A 16,484-nucleotide genomic window follows, 5' to 3' on the forward strand; every position below is an offset into this window, starting at 1 on the left:
CTGACACCACTCCTGGCCCTGGGCACTGCTGCTCTTCCTGGCCTGGGGCACAGCGCTGTCCCCAAGAGCTCAGCTCTCACCAGCTCTCACACAGGGGGCTCTCACAGCACTGGCCCCTGCAGCCATGCCACCAAAGCAGCCAGCACACCTTCAGCCACCCTTCCTGCTGCAGACACAGGCACTCCTGGGCCCAGAGCCGCCAGCAGGCCACAGCCCTGCAAAATCCACCTGCACACTCTCAAGGCCACCAGAGCTTTGGCAACTGGGCCAGCTACATCTGGGCTGCTGCAGGGGCTGATCTTTAAGCCTTGGTGCCTCCAAAGGCCCTGGGCTCTGCTTTCCAGCCTGCTCTGCACGACCCTGAGCCCGTATTGTTCCAGAGACAAAAGCCAAGCCAGGGCATCCTCACCCTGCCCGCATTCCTGCTGCTGCCAGCGGCCACCGGGCCCTGGGCCCGACTCGGGTGACAGCTGCAGGGACAGGGCAGCCTGTGCTGGGCAGGGGGCACGGGGCTGTGGGCCCTGGGGCTGCTGCTGGGGACCATGGTCCCAGAGGGCCCCGAGCTCAGCCCCTGCCCGGCCAGCTGCCCCCATGGCCCCACACTCCCTGAGCATCCCCATCACACCTGCCAGGGGGAAATCCCACGGGCTTCAGGAAAGAAATTCCCCATAGTGACTAAACCAAGGGGTCCAAGGGGAAAGTCAGCACCAGCTGATGTTTACAGCACCTTGACACAGGTGGCTGCAGGGCAGGTGAGATCTCCAGGGCCTCTGGCAGTGCCTGCTCTGCACGTGAGCCTGTGCGGCTGCTCCCAGTGGGACACAGCTCAGGCCAGCCCTCAGCCCCTCACAGTTGATACCAAGGAGCAGGCTCAGAAAGCAGTTTCAGACCACTTCCTGTAGATATTTCAAAGGTCTAAATGTCATTCAAAAACCCAAACTCTAGATTTATTTTTGGTGTTGTGGCATGAGAAGCCATGAAGGTGCCTCTGAATGTGCACTCAGGGCACTTCCACTGCCATCCCAAAGGGAACACAAAGGACAGGCCTCAGCTTTCAGCACTGCTGAGCTCCTCACCCTGCAATGAAGTCTGAGGCAGAGGCAATGTTTTGCAGGCCGGGGGGCCTATCACTGGAATAGTAATACCTCATGACAATCATATAGATTTAAAGTAAGGTGAATAACCCCTCTGAATACAATGATCTTGCTCAATGTCTTTTGCGGGATCGTGCAGATTCAGCACATTTCTTGGTATCATGAACTTCCTTCTTTCCTTATATATACTCCCTAGGACGTTCTCCCCTCCCTTAACCTCTATTAGTCCTGAATTACTGCATACAAGGTCCTTTTCCCCACCCTGAAAATCCTTGTGTGCCCACCCCCACTTTATCTCCCTCCCTGGACCCGCTCCAGCGCATTCCACAGTATTTGCTGTTTCACACATAGATCCCTCTCTTGCCTCATCCATCATGCATTCCAGCAAGCCTACTCCTAGCTCTGGGAGTGCACATCTCTCACAGTGTCTGGCTGTGGACATGCCACAAGGGGTGCCGAAACAGGGACCTTCTTTGAGAATTCCTGAGAGCCACTCCAGTGAGGATTCGGCTCTTCCACCGTCACGGGACAGAAGACGCCTCGGGTCAGCCACCGCCCTGGAGTGGGACCTGAGTTTTATCAGGGTTTGCTGAAGGCAGCATCAGCACCCTCCAGCAGCAACAGGGCTAGCTCAACTGCTGAAGCCCAGGGGACATTTTGAACCCTCTGCATCCAGAGCCACCAGAGCAGTGAGTTGGAGGACAGCCGCCTGCAGTGCAGGATCCTTGGGAGATATTTCAGTCCTGTGGCTGGGCCACCCTTTACATCAGGGGCAGCTCTGGGTAACAAATTATCCAATCCTTAGAGGAATACATATCTTCCAGTTAGGGAGGCTCTCCTTTCAGAGTGGAAGACTTTTACTAAAGGAAGTTGGAAGCCTATTGTTCATTGGCTTTTTAATGAGTTCACAGACATGTCTGTTGATTCAGTTGGTCATGTAGCATTTTGGGACTCAGGGAAAGACTCTACCTTTTGTAAACTCAGGGAGCGATAAGAGTCGCAACATTTTACCCAAATTTTCATATGATTTATAGAGTTTTCTCAAGGGTTCAAAGTTCTAATATTCAACCCAGACTTTCGGTTATGCCCCCCACATTCCTGCCCCCACTGATACCATTAGGATGAGAGACAGAAACTGCTGTAAAGCACAGACAAGCCACCTGCTGTCTGCCATCTCCCCTCCTTCTCTACCCCCTGCCCACGTCTGTACTGATCACACTGGCCTGGATTCTAGCCTAACCCCTTCTCCAGTACCTCTCCTCCCTGGATCACCCTCAGGTAGCTCACAAAATGGAGTCCCTCCTCTGGAGGGGGTGTTCAATGTCAAACACCCTCCCACCCCCGGCTGTTTTATCGTGTCCTGCCCCTATGTTGGGTCCCAGCTCTGCGTCAGGTACCACCCCTGCATTGGGATCCAGCGCTTCCTTGCCTACTCCCGCTGCCCTACCGCCTCCAACTCAGCCCCTTGCGGATCCCACACTGTCGGAGCCGGAGGTGTGAGGGGCGGTACCCGGAAGGCCGCCATCTCGGCTACCAGAGGCCCACACCACCGGGCCTGGCCAGTCACCCCAAGGCCCCGCTCCTCTGCCAGAGACCAAGTTCCCTCTTCTGGAGAGGAGAGGGAAGGGTCATCGCACCTGGAGGATGAGCCTGAGGATTCTTGGCAGAGGATGGAGAAGCTCGCGGCTGAAGAGGGGGACTGGGAATTGGTAGCTAAAATACAAGCAGCACCGGTGCAGTACCAGAGGGCGGCTAACCCCTGATGGGAAGCTGTCACACAAGGGAGATGAAAGACCTTTATAAAGCTGCGAAACACCATGGGAGGGGCTTGCCCTATATTAATCATTTGTTAAATGCCATCTTTATGCACATGTTATGGTACCTCACAATCTGCGCCATTTTATGCGCATCCTACTTTCTCCCACTGAAATTATTCTGTGGGAAGGAATGGGGAAAAAACTAATACAACAGCTAATAAAAGACTATGCTAGAGAAGACAGGCAGGCACGCCTAACACTAGACCATCTAGGGAGGAAGATTTCACTAAGTCTCATTCAATTGACCTTCCCTGAGCTCTGATGAAGAGAATAAAGTGTGGAAAAGACAGTTCTCATGCAGACACCCAATGGAGAATCACCTACTCTAGATTTCACAGACATTCTCCAGGGACCTGGGCAATCCTTTCAAAAATTTATTGACCACCTTCCACAAGCAATAGAGAAACAAGTTGAACATCCAAAAGCCAGGAAGGTACTGCCTCCTAAACTTGCTGAAACAAATGCTAACAACACCTGTAAAGACATTTTACCTTCTCTACCCCTTAGCCCAAAGCCTATCATTGCACAAATGGTCAAGGTATGCACACTTACAGCATCCTTACACCGTGATGCCACCTAGCTATGGCGACCAATCAGGGTGTGGTAGAGGTGCTAGTAGCCTCCCTGGTTATTCCCTGACATACACATGAAAAAGGACCTGGCTTTAAGTGTAGGGAGATGGGACATTTTCAAGAGAATTTGAAAAATGCAGACATATACCGGGGACCTTCTATGTGTCACAGCCACTGCCCTCACTGCCCCCCTCGTCCACATGCTTTCCAACACCAGCAAAACCGGTGGCCTGCGGGAAACCCCACACAGACACAGAAAGGCACTTCGCGATGACACCAAATGCGAGGCCATTGCGCCCCACGCTACCAAACATCGTGGAGAACCAGCACAGCGACCTTCTCAGATCCAGCGGGACAGCTCGATCGCTGCAGAAAACTCGACAGAAGACAGCTCTGCCCTGGAACCTAAAGGCAGCTGGTAAGCGCCTTTTCAATTCCAATCCACGCTATTTATGTTCACCATATTCCCACAGGCAAATACAGGCCTGAAGGACGGCCCAAAGACATTTTGATTTAAACCATAACCGGGAAAGGGATGCAGACACTCACTCTACTACCTGAAGTACTCACCTTGACCTCTTTGGAGGAGATAACTCTCCAGGCTCTATGCTTAGTCCCTTTTCATTGCAAAAGGAACAGTTATAGCCAGAGCTTTCCTCCTACTTGACACGATCACCACACCAGCTGATCCCATGTTGATGTGGGCCCAGACAACAGGCAGAAATAGACCCATTCCAAAGTGTGCTTTGTCAGGTAAAGGGAGAAAGAGATGTCTTTCAGGACTATTAGATACAAGAGCTGATGACACCATAATTTCCTGCTCTGTTTGGCTAAAAAACGGCCCCTGGTTCCAGCTGCTGGGGTAATGATTAGCTACCAGGGGAGCCACTACCAGCTTCTGGAGTCACAGTATCAGCTGCATGGAAGGTCCTGAGGGCACAGTTGCTACAGTAAGATCATTCGTCGCCCGGGCACCAATAACAATTTGAGGAAAAGACCTGTTGTCCCAAAGCGGGACAAGGCTAGAGATCCTATCAACACCTCAGGATTTCTAGACGGGGCCACAGAGCAGCGCGCCACACTTCAGGCCACCTGGAAGACCAACGACCCCATATGGGTGGATCAGTGGCCCCTCCCAGGCAGAAAGTTAAAGGCCCTGCAGTCCCACGTGCAGGAGCAGCTGCCTGTGGGCCACATTGTACCATCTACTAGCCCCTGCAATGTGCCTGTCATTACCATATGAAAGCCTGGCAAAGACAAGAGGTGGCTGCTGCAGGACCTCAGGAAAATCAACGAGGTCACTGAGGACATGGGTGCCCTCCAGTCCAGCCTGCCCTCAGCCTCCATGTTACCTCGAGATTGCCGATGGTGCACCATGCCGTAGTTGTGGGTAGCATCTTTTGGAGTCCTCCTATTTTTCGGATACCTTGTTCGACATTTAGGCTGTGATTGATGGAGCCTGAGCACAGGAAGAGCATTGCTTTGAAGATTGCACGGGTTGAGATGTAAAGGAAGGCTACTTCAGGGCGGTTTAGTCCAATTGTCATTTTATTTCACAGTTATTGGCAGAGGGTTGTTATAGATCTTAATGACTACTTTTTTGATGCCCCCACCATTCCAAATGGCATCCCCTGGTTTGCCTTGTCCGCCCCTAAACCACCAAACACCTTTACAGAGGTACCAGAGGACTGCATTGCCTCAAACAAAGAAGAGTAGCTCAACTATCTGGCAATGGCTTTGAGCCCAAAATCTCTCGCCCAGATGGAAAAGACATCCTAATGCTATCGTTTTTCATTACATGGACGATACAGTCATTTGTGCAGATGCTCAAATCATTTTGGACGTTGCAGTACAAGATGTCATCACTGTGGTACAGCAGAAGGGTTTTGAGATTGCAGCAGATAAAATTTCAAAAGACAGGAAGTACCTTGGGCTAAAGAGCACAGAGAGAACCATCACACCACAAACACTGTACATCAAGGACAACCCAAAAACTCTGCAAGAACTCCAAATGCTCTGTGGAACAATCAGTTGGGTTGGTTCACTCCTGGCAATCACCACAGAAGATCTCATGCCACTGTTCCTGCTCCTTAAAGGCAGAGAAGGACTTGATTCCCCTGATCACTGACACCAGAGGCAGAAGCAGCTGTACAAAAGGTCTTCTGGGTGATTCAAACTAAACAGGCACACAGATACCACCCTAATTTTCCTTTCTCCCTGGCAAACCTTGGTGTAAGTCCAAAATTCCATACATTATTGTTTCAGTGGGACTATACTATCTCAGGTGCCCTGATAATAATTGAATGCGTTTTCAGAGCACACCAACCTACTAAAACAATAACAACCCAACAGAAAGTTATTGCAGAACTAGTGCAGGAAACCTAGAGAGCATCTGTGCTCCCTTGCAGGAATACACCTTGTGAATATTTACTTACTTCGCACTCAAGAGCACCTCAATTGCCTACTTCAAACATCTGAACCACTGCAATACACCTTAGATCATTTTTACACATATTAGGATCAGCCATCAATTCTACCACCAAAATATTCCTGTGCTGCTCAGGATGTTCAAAATTACCCCACACCCGGCAAGATCCATTGTAGCCACCTGCCCAAATTGTCAGGAACATGGCCTTGCTTCTGTCACAGCAGGAGTCAGTCCAAGAGGACTAGAGAGTCTCCACATCTGGCAATCAGACATCACACACTAAACTCCTTTGGACAGACTAAAATACATCCACGTCTCAATCGACGCCTTTACCAGTGTGATTTTTGGCTCTGTCCATGCTGGAGAAAAATCAGAAGATGCTATAAAACATTACTTTTTCGTTTTTTCCACCTTAGCACTTCCACAGGAAATTTACACTGATAATGCACTTGCTTACACCTTGCACTGATTCAAACAAGGGGCTTTCTGACCACTGGGGTATAAAACATGTCACAGGCATACCACACTCCACCACAGGACAGTCCATAACTGAGAGGGCCAACTGAGCCATCAGAAGGATCCTTGATCAACTGAGAGGGGTAGTCCAGATATTATCTTCCATTGAGACACTGGCCAAGGCCTTTTATGTACTCAACTTTTTGAACAACTCGTTTATGGAGACAACTCCCCCGGTCATCATGCAGTTTACTAATTCAACTGCAGCCCAATTAAAAAAACAGCCACCTGTGTTGACCAAAGACCCTGAATCTAAACAATTTATGGACACCTACCCATTAATTACTTGGGGAAGAGAAGATGCCCTTGTCTCTACAGCAACACTCCTAAGATCGATCCCAGCAAAATACATAAAACTCTTTCTGGGAACGGTGAGGCAAACACCAGAGCCACCATCAGAAGAACAGAATGGAAGCCTAAGAGAGACAGCAGCAGCCTGGGAAAGAAGAAAAAGAAGGACAGAAGAAGATCTCCTAAGCAGCGTTGACCACACACACCAAGACCAAGAGAGCTCAGACACCACTAACCAGGATATATGAATTAACATTTGTAAAAGCTATATTTTAGCATTGATATAAGATTCTTCTAATAAGCTGTTTTTACACCCTTGGCTTATGGAACAGAAAGTTTAGTGGGACCTGAACTTATGTTTCATCTTCTACTCACTTTATCTGTTTACTTTTAGCCCAAACAAGCCTCCAGATACTAAATGAGCCCAAGTCAGACGATGCTGCTGTTGGTTGCTGCTGACATAGAGAACTGGATGCTCCTCACTGAGCCGCATGCCTTCAGCTGGCTGCTTCCACAGACAAGCCACAATTTCTTGTCCACGGCCATGGCTGTCAGACACTACAAGGCATGTGTTTTTTCAACCTGCTGTCACATAGGGAGTCAGTATATCAGGGCATCCAGCTGCTAAAAATCAAGGAAAGAAGATGCAGATGGAGGGCAACTACAACTGGTTCACTGGACTTTTCAAACACTGGGGGATAAAAGACTGACTTTCTTGTTTAGTTAAGACTGTTTTGTGGACTTTGTTTATCGTATTCATTGTGTTGGTTATTTTATCCATTTTGCTAAATGCCTGCAAAACTCTATGGCTGAAGCCTTCTTTATAGACAACAAAATGGGAAGTTCTGGGGGCCGAGGGGCCGACCGTTGGAGCTGTAATACCTCAGGGCAAAGTGACCAAGGTAAAAGAGAGACATCGCTCTGAATGCAATGGTCTCGCCCATGGGCATTTGCAGGCTCATGGTGATGCAGCACGTTTTGTTGGTATCACCCAGTTAAACTGCAGTATTTTTCTTATATGTACTGACTCGAGAATGTTCTCCCCTCTCTTGTACCATTTTGGACCTGGCTTACTGCAATGCTACCCCGATTTCTCTCCGTCATTTTCCGCTGTGTGCACAGCCCAATTTTGTCTCCCTTCCTGGACCCTTTTCATTGCAATCCACTGAAGTGTTTGCAGATCCCCACAAAGATCCCTCTCTCACCTCGTTCACCAGCAGTTTAAGCAAGCATGCTCCCAGCTCTGGGAGTGCAGGTCACTCAAAGAGGCTGGCTGTGGACAGGCTGAAACACAGGAAGTGAGTGCAACAGGGAGCCTGGCCTCTAATAAAAGGCATGAAACCCACAGCACACCCAACGCAAAACCTTGCATGTCTCTTCTTTATCCTCCTTCTCTCAGTCCTCATGCCACTTTCCCCACTTTGTCTGACTGGGTACTTGGCTTCTCTCTCTCCTCTCTGCAGGTTCAGCTACACGTGTGACCCTGCAGGAACAGCCTGACCCAGGGAAGTGGGAGAGCACACTTTGTCAGGAACTGTAGTGACAGGACGCAGAGGAATGCGATCAAACTGCAAGAGGGGGAAGAGATTTGATGAATGGAAGAAGTTCTTTACTCTCAGGGGGCTTATCCCTGACACAGGGACCTGTGCAGAGAGGCTGTGGATGCCCCATCCCCAGCAACATCCAAGGACAGGTGGGACAGGGGCCACAGCAACCTGCTCTGCTGGGAGCTTGCTCACCTTGGAACCACATCACTGTAAGGGTCCCTTCCAAGCCAAACCATTTAAGGATTGGATCATTCTGCCATCCCCATCTCCCACTGCACAGCACCCCTGAATCTTCAGTGACATCACAGCTCCCAGAGGGTTCCAGGTGGAACGTCCAGGACCTGGAAACGAGCACAGCAGACACTGCAACGGCTGCCAAGGGTCAGTTGCTGCTCACCCTGCGCTCTGACCCTCAGTGCTGAGCTGCTGCTGCTGCCTGGGCTTTTCCTGATGCCTGCTCTGGAGCACCAATCCCGCAGGATGTGCTCTGCTGTGCCAATGGAGGTACAGTGCCATGCCAGGCAGGGGGCACCCAGCTTGGGCTGGGTGCAGCCATGTGGGAATGGATGGTGCGGGACAGAAAGCCCACTGGGAGGTGGTGCTTCCCCTTGCAGACTGAGAGAGACACTGTGGAGGCGATGGATGTGGACCAGGGGCTGGAAGAGGATGACATGATGGAAGTGGACTCCTCCTCTACTTCCATGTCCTCCACTGTTGAGGACATGGAAGTAGAGGTGGAGGACAACACTGAAGAAATGGAAGTGGATGAGGAAGATGACACGGAAGAGATGCAAGTTGATGAGGAGGATGAGGAGGAGCCCATGGTCCTTGGATGAAGATGGTGTCCCACAGGTAAGACAGGCAGATGCTTCCCACGCCCTGCCCACACACACACTGGGTCCCCTGACGCCAGCCCTGCCAGCCCCGGCCCAGCCCCTGGGGCCCAGCTGCCAGCCCTGCTGGGCCCAGTGCTGCCAACTGACTTCAGCTCTGCTCCTTCCTTTCTTCCAGGACTCATTCACATCATGGCACTGATGCCATGCCGTTGCAAATACATTTTAAAGATTAGAAGTTTCCTGTAAATACGTTCACTATGTTTGAAGTTTCCTGTAAATACGTTTTGAAGATTGTTGGCCCATCGGATCCCATGTAAATATGTTCTGTATATTACTGTTGATGTTGTTATAACGCTTGTTATAACGAAACATGTTCTGTAAATCCTACATTTGCCGATCTTCGGCAAATAAATACTGTTTCTTTTAAAAACCTGACTTCTCCTGGCCATTCCTTGGGGAACAGGCAGCCTTTGCACACTTGTGGGTTCCACTTGTTCCGCATTCCCGGGGCTGGAGCTCCCTGGCACGGCCACCCCAGGGCTGGGGGTGCCTGTGCACAGGGGCTCCCACTGACACCACTCCTGGCCCTGGGCACTGCTGCTCTTCCTGGCCTGGGGCACAGCGCTGTCCCCAAGAGCTCAGCTCTCACCAGCTCTCACACAGGGGGCTCTCACAGCACTGGCCCCTGCAGCCATGCCACCAAAGCAGCCAGCAAACCTTCAGCCACCCTTCCTGCTGCAGGCACAGGCACTCCTGGGCCCAGAGCCGCCAGCAGGCCACAGCCCTGCAAAATCCACCTGCACACTCTCAAGGCCACCAGAGCTTTGGCAACTGGGCCAGCTACATCTGGGCTGCTGCAGGGGCTGATCTTTAAGCCTTGGTGCCTCCAAAGGCCCTAGGCTCTGCTTTCCAGCCTGCTCTGCACGACCCTGAGCCCGTATTGTTCCAGAGACAAAAGCCAAGCCAGGGCATCCTCACCCTGCCCGCATTCCTGCTGCTGCCAGCGGCCACCGGGCCCTGGGCCCGACTCGGGTGACAGCTGCAGGGACAGGGCAGCCTGTGCTGGGCAGGGGGCACGGGGCTGTGGGCCCTGGGGCTGCTGCTGGGGACCATGGTCCCAGAGGGCCCCGAGCTCAGCCCCTGCCCGGCCAGCTGCCCCCATGGCCCCACACTCCCTGAGCATCCCCATCACACCTGCCAGGGGGAAATCCCACGGGCTTCAGGAAAGAAATTCCCCATAGTGACTAAACCAAGGGGTCCAAGGGGAAAGTCAGCACCAGCTGATGTTTACAGCACCTTGACACAGGTGGCTGCAGGGCAGGTGAGATCTCCAGGGCCTCTGGCAGTGCCTGCTCTGCACGTGAGCCTGTGCGGCTGCTCCCAGTGGGACACAGCTCAGGCCAGCCCTCAGCCCCTCACAGTTGATACCAAGGAGCAGGCTCAGAAAGCAGTTTCAGACCACTTCCTGTAGATATTTCAAAGGTCTAAATGTCATTCAAAAACCCAAACTCTAGATTTATTTTTGGTGTTGTGGCATGAGAAGCCATGAAGGTGCCTCTGAATGTGCACTCAGGGCACTTCCACTGCCATCCCAAAGGGAACACAAAGGACAGGCCTCAGCTTTCAGCACTGCTGAGCTCCTCACCCTGCAATGAAGTCTGAGGCAGAGGCAATGTTTTGCAGGCCGGGGGGCCTATCACTGGAATAGTAATACCTCATGACAATCATATAGATTTAAAGTAAGGTGAATAACCCCTCTGAATACAATGATCTTGCTCAATGTCTTTTGCGGGATCGTGCAGATTCAGCACATTTCTTGGTATCATGAACTTCCTTCTTTCCTTATATATACTCCCTAGGACGTTCTCCCCTCCCTTAACCTCTATTAGTCCTGAATTACTGCATACAAGGTCCTTTTCCCCACCCTGAAAATCCTTGTGTGCCCACCCCCACTTTATCTCCCTCCCTGGACCCGCTCCAGCGCATTCCACAGTATTTGCTGTTTCACACATAGATCCCTCTCTTGCCTCATCCATCATGCATTCCAGCAAGCCTACTCCTAGCTCTGGGAGTGCACATCTCTCACAGTGTCTGGCTGTGGACATGCCACAAGGGGTGCCGAAACAGGGACCTTCTTTGAGAATTCCTGAGAGCCACTCCAGTGAGGATTCGGCTCTTCCACCGTCACGGGACAGAAGACGCCTCGGGTCAGCCACCGCCCTGGAGTGGGACCTGAGTTTTATCAGGGTTTGCTGAAGGCAGCATCAGCACCCTCCAGCAGCAACAGGGCTAGCTCAGCTGCTGAAGCCCAGGGGACATTTTGAACCCTCTGCATCCAGAGCCACCAGAGCAGTGAGTTGGAGGACAGCCGCCTGCAGTGCAGGATCCTTGGGAGATATTTCAGTCCTGTGGCTGGGCCACCCTTTACATCAGGGGCAGCTCTGGGTAACAAATTATCCAATCCTTAGAGGAATACATATCTTCCAGTTAGGGAGGCTCTCCTTTCAGAGTGGAAGACTTTTACTAAAGGAAGTTGGAAGCCTATTGTTCATTGGCTTTTTAATGAGTTCACAGACATGTCTGTTGATTCAGTTGGTCATGTAGCATTTTGGGACTCAGGGAAAGTCTCTACCTTTTGTAAACTCAGGGAGCGATAAGAGTCGCAACATTTTACCCAAATTTTCATATGATTTATAGAGTTTTCTCAAGGGTTCAAAGTTCTAATATTCAACCCAGACTTTCGGTTATGCCCCCCACATTCCTGCCCCCACTGATACCATTAGGATGAGAGACAGAAACTGCTGTAAAGCACAGACAAGCCACCTGCTGTCTGCCATCTCCCCTCCTTCTCTACCCCCTGCCCACGTCTGTACTGATCACACTGGCCTGGATTCTAGCCTAACCCCTTCTCCAGTACCTCTCCTCCCTGGATCACCCTCAGGTAGCTCACAAAATGGAGTCCCTCCTCTGGAGGGGGTGTTCAATGTCAAACACCCTCCCACCCCCGGCTGTTTTATCGTGTCCTGCCCCTATGTTGGGTCCCAGCTCTGCGTCAGGTACCACCCCTGCATTGGGATCCAGCGCTTCCTTGCCTACTCCCGCTGCCCTACCGCCTCCAACTCAGCCCCTTGCGGATCCCACACTGTCGGAGCCGGAGGTGTGAGGGGCGGTACCCGGAAGGCCGCCATCTCGGCTACCAGAGGCCCACACCACCGGGCCTGGCCAGTCACCCCAAGGCCCCGCTCCTCTGCCAGAGACCAAGTTCCCTCTTCTGGAGAGGAGAGGGAAGGGTCATCGCACTTGGAGGATGAGCCTGAGGATTCTTGGCAGAGGATGGAGAAGCTCGCGGCTGAAGAGGGGGACTGGGAATTGGTAGCTAAAATACAAGCAGCACAGGTGCAGTACCAGAGGGCGGCTAACCCCTGATGGGAAGCTGTCACACAAGGGAGATGAAAGACCTTTATAAAGCTGCGAAACACCATGGGAGGGGCTTGCCCTATATTAATCATTTGTTAAATGCCATCTTTATGCACATGTTATGGTACCTCACAATCTGCACCATTTTATGCGCATCCTACTTTCTCCCACTGAAATTATTCTGTGGGAAGGAATGGGGAAAAAACTAATACAACAGCTATTAAAAGACTATGCTAGAGAAGACAGGCAGGCACGCCTAACACTAGACCATCTAGGGAGGAAGATTTCACTAAGTCTCATTCAATTGACCTTCCCTGAGCTCTGATGAAGAGAATAAAGTGTGGAAAAGACAGTTCTCATGCAGACACCCAATGGAGAATCACCTACTCTAGATTTCACAGACATTCTCCAGGGACCTGGGCAATCCTTTCAAAAATTTATTGACCACCTTCCACAAGCAATAGAGAAACAAGTTGAACATCCAAAAGCCAGGAAGGTACTGCCTCCTAAACTTGCTGAAACAAATGCTAACAACACCTGTAAAGACATTTTACCTTCTCTACCCCTTAGCCCAAAGCCTACCATTGCACAAATGGTCAAGGTATGCACACTTACAGCATCCTTACACCGTGATGCCACCTAGCTATGGCGACCAATCAGGGTGTGGTAGAGGTGCTAGTAGCCTCCCTGGTTATTCCCTGACATACACATGAAAAAGGACCTGGCTTTAAGTGTAGGGAGATGGGACATTTTCAACAGAATTTGAAAAATGCAGACATATACCGGGGACCTTCTATGTGTCACAGCCACTGCCCTCACTGCCCCCCTCGTCCACATGCTTTCCAACACCAGCAAAACCGGTGGCCTGCGGGAAACCCCACACAGACACAGAAAGGCACTTCGCGATGACACCAAATGCGAGGCCATTGCGCCCCACGCTACCAAACATCGTGGAGAACCAGCACAGCGACCTTCTCAGATCCAGCGGGACAGCTCGATCGCTGCAGAAAACTCGACAGAAGACAGCTCTGCCCTGGAACCTAAAGGCAGCTGGTAAGCGCCTTTTCAATTCCAATCCACGCTATTTATGTTCACCATATTCCCACAGGCAAATACAGGCCTGAAGGACGGCCCAAAGACATTTTGATTTAAACCATAACCGGGAAAGGGATGCAGACACTCACTCTACTACCTGAGGTACTTGCCTTGACCTCTTTGGAGGAGATAACTGTCCAGACTCTATGCTTAGTCCCTTTTCATTGCAAAAGGAACAGTTATAGCCAGAGCCTACCTCCTACTTGACACGATCACCACACCAGCTGATCCCATGTTGATGTGGGCCCAGACAACAGGCAGAAATAGACCCATTCCAAAGTGTGCTTTGTCATGTAAAGGGAGAAAGAGATGTCTTTCAGGACTATTAGATACAAGAGCTGATGACACCATAATTTCCTGCTCTGTTTGGATGAAAAACGGCCCCTGGTTCCAGCTGCTGGGGTAATGATTAGCTACCAGGGGAGCCACTACCAGCTTCTGGAGTCACAGTATCAGCTGCATGGAAGGTCCTGAGGGCACAGTTGCTACAGTAAGATCATTCGTCGCCCGGGCACCAATAACAATTTGAGGAAAAGACCTGTTGTCCCAAAGCGGGACAAGGCTAGAGATCCTATCAACACCTCAGGATTTCTAGACGGGGCCACAGAGCAGCGCGCCACACTTCAGGCCACCTGGAAGACCAACGACCCCATATGGGTGGATCAGTGGCCCCTCCCAGGCAGAAAGTTAAAGGCCCTGCAGTCCCACGTGCAGGAGCAGCTGCCTGTGGGCCACATTGTACCATCTACTAGCCCCTGCAATGTGCCTGTCATTACCATATGAAAGCCTGGCAAAGACAAGAGGTGGCTGCTGCAGGACCTCAGGAAAATCAACGAGGTCACTGAGGACATGGGTGCCCTCCAGTCCAGCCTGCCCTCAGCCTCCATGTTACCTCGAGATTGCCGATGGTGCACCATGCCGTAGTTGTGGGTAGCATCTTTTGGAGTCCTCCTATTTTTCGGATACCTTGTTCGACATTTAGGCTGTGATTGATGGAGCCTGAGCACAGGAAGAGCATTGCTTTGAAGATTGCACGGGTTGAGATGTAAAGGAAGGCTACTTCAGGGCGGTTTAGTCCAATTGTCATTTTATTTCACAGTTATTGGCAGAGGGTTGTTATAGATCTTAATGACTACTTTTTTGATGCCCCCACCATTCCAAATGGCATCCCCTGGTTTGCCTTGTCCGCCCCTAAACCACCAAACACCTTTACAGAGGTACCAGAGGACTGCATTGCCTCAAACAAAGAAGAGTAGCTCAACTATCTGGCAATGGCTTTGAGCCCAAAATCTCTCGCCCAGATGGAAAAGACATCCTAATGCTATCGTTTTTCATTACATGGACGATACAGTCATTTGTGCAGATGCTCAAATCATTTTGGACGTTGCAGTACAAGATGTCATCACTGTGGTACAGCAGAAGGGTTTTGAGATTGCAGCAGATAAAGTTCAAAAGACAGGAAGTACCTTGGGCTAAAGACCACAGAGAGAACCATCACACCCCAAACACTGTACATCAAGGACAACCCAAAAACTCTGCAAGAACTCCAAATGCTCTGTGGAACAATCAGTTGGGTACGTTCACTCCTGGCAATCACCACAGAAGATCTCATGCCACTGTTCCTGCTCCTTAAAGGCAGAGAAGGACTTGATTCCCCTGATCACTGACACCAGAGGCAGAAGCAGCTGTACAAAAGGTCTTCTGGGTGATTCAAACTAAACAGGCACACAGATACCACCCTAATTTTCCTTTCTCCCTGGCAAACCTTGGTGTAAGTCCAAAATTCCATACATTATTGTTTCAGTGGGACTATACTATCTCAGGTGCCCTGATAATAATTGAATGCGTTTTCAGAGCACACCAAACTACTAAAACAATAACAACCCAACAGAAAGTTATTGCAGAACTAGTGCAGGAAACCTAGAGAGCATCTGTGCTCCCTTGCAGGAATACACCTTGTGAATATTTACTTACTTCGCACTCAAGAGCACCTCAATTGCCTACTTCAAACATCTGAACCACTGCAATACACCTTAGATCATTTTTACACATATTAGGATCAGCCATCAATTCTACCACCAAAATATTCCTGTGCTGCTCAGGATGTTCAAAATTACCCCACACCCGGCAAGATCCATTGTAGCCACCTGCCCAAATTGTCAGGAACATGGCCTTGCTTCTGTCACAGCAGGAGTCAGTCCAAGAGGACTAGAGAGTCTCCACATCTGGCAATCAGACATCACACACTAAACTCCTTTGGACAGACTAAAATACATCCACGTCTCAATCGACGCCTTTACCAGTGTGATTTTTGGCTCTGTCCATGCTGGAGAAAAATCAGAAGATGCTATAAAACATTACTTTTTCGTTTTTTCCACCTTAGCACTTCCACAGGAAATTTACACTGATAATGCACTTGCTTACACCTTGCACTGATTCAAACAAGGGGCTTTCTGACCACTGGGGTATAAAACATGTCACAGGCATACCACACTCCACCACAGGACAGTCCATAGCTGAGAGGGCCAACTGAGCCATCAGAAGGATCCTTGATCAACTGAGAGGGGTAGTCCAGATATTATCTTCCATTGAGACACTGGCCAAGGCCTTTTATGTACTCAACTTTTTGAACAACTCGTTTATGGAGACAACTCCCCCGGTCATCATGCAGTTTACTAATTCAACTGCAGCCCAATTAAAAAAACAGCCACCTGTGTTGACCAAAGACCCTGAATCTAAACAATTTATGGACACCTACCCATTAATTACTTGGGGAAGAGAAGATGCCCTTGTCTCTACAGCAACACTCCTAAGATCGATCCCAGCAAAATACATAAAACTCTTTCTGGGAACGGTGAGGCAAACACCAGA

The sequence above is a fragment of the Melospiza georgiana genome, chromosome 26, assembly GCF_028018845.1.
Source record: "Melospiza georgiana isolate bMelGeo1 chromosome 26, bMelGeo1.pri, whole genome shotgun sequence".
In the NCBI taxonomy this organism is placed as follows: Eukaryota; Metazoa; Chordata; class Aves; order Passeriformes; family Passerellidae; genus Melospiza; species Melospiza georgiana.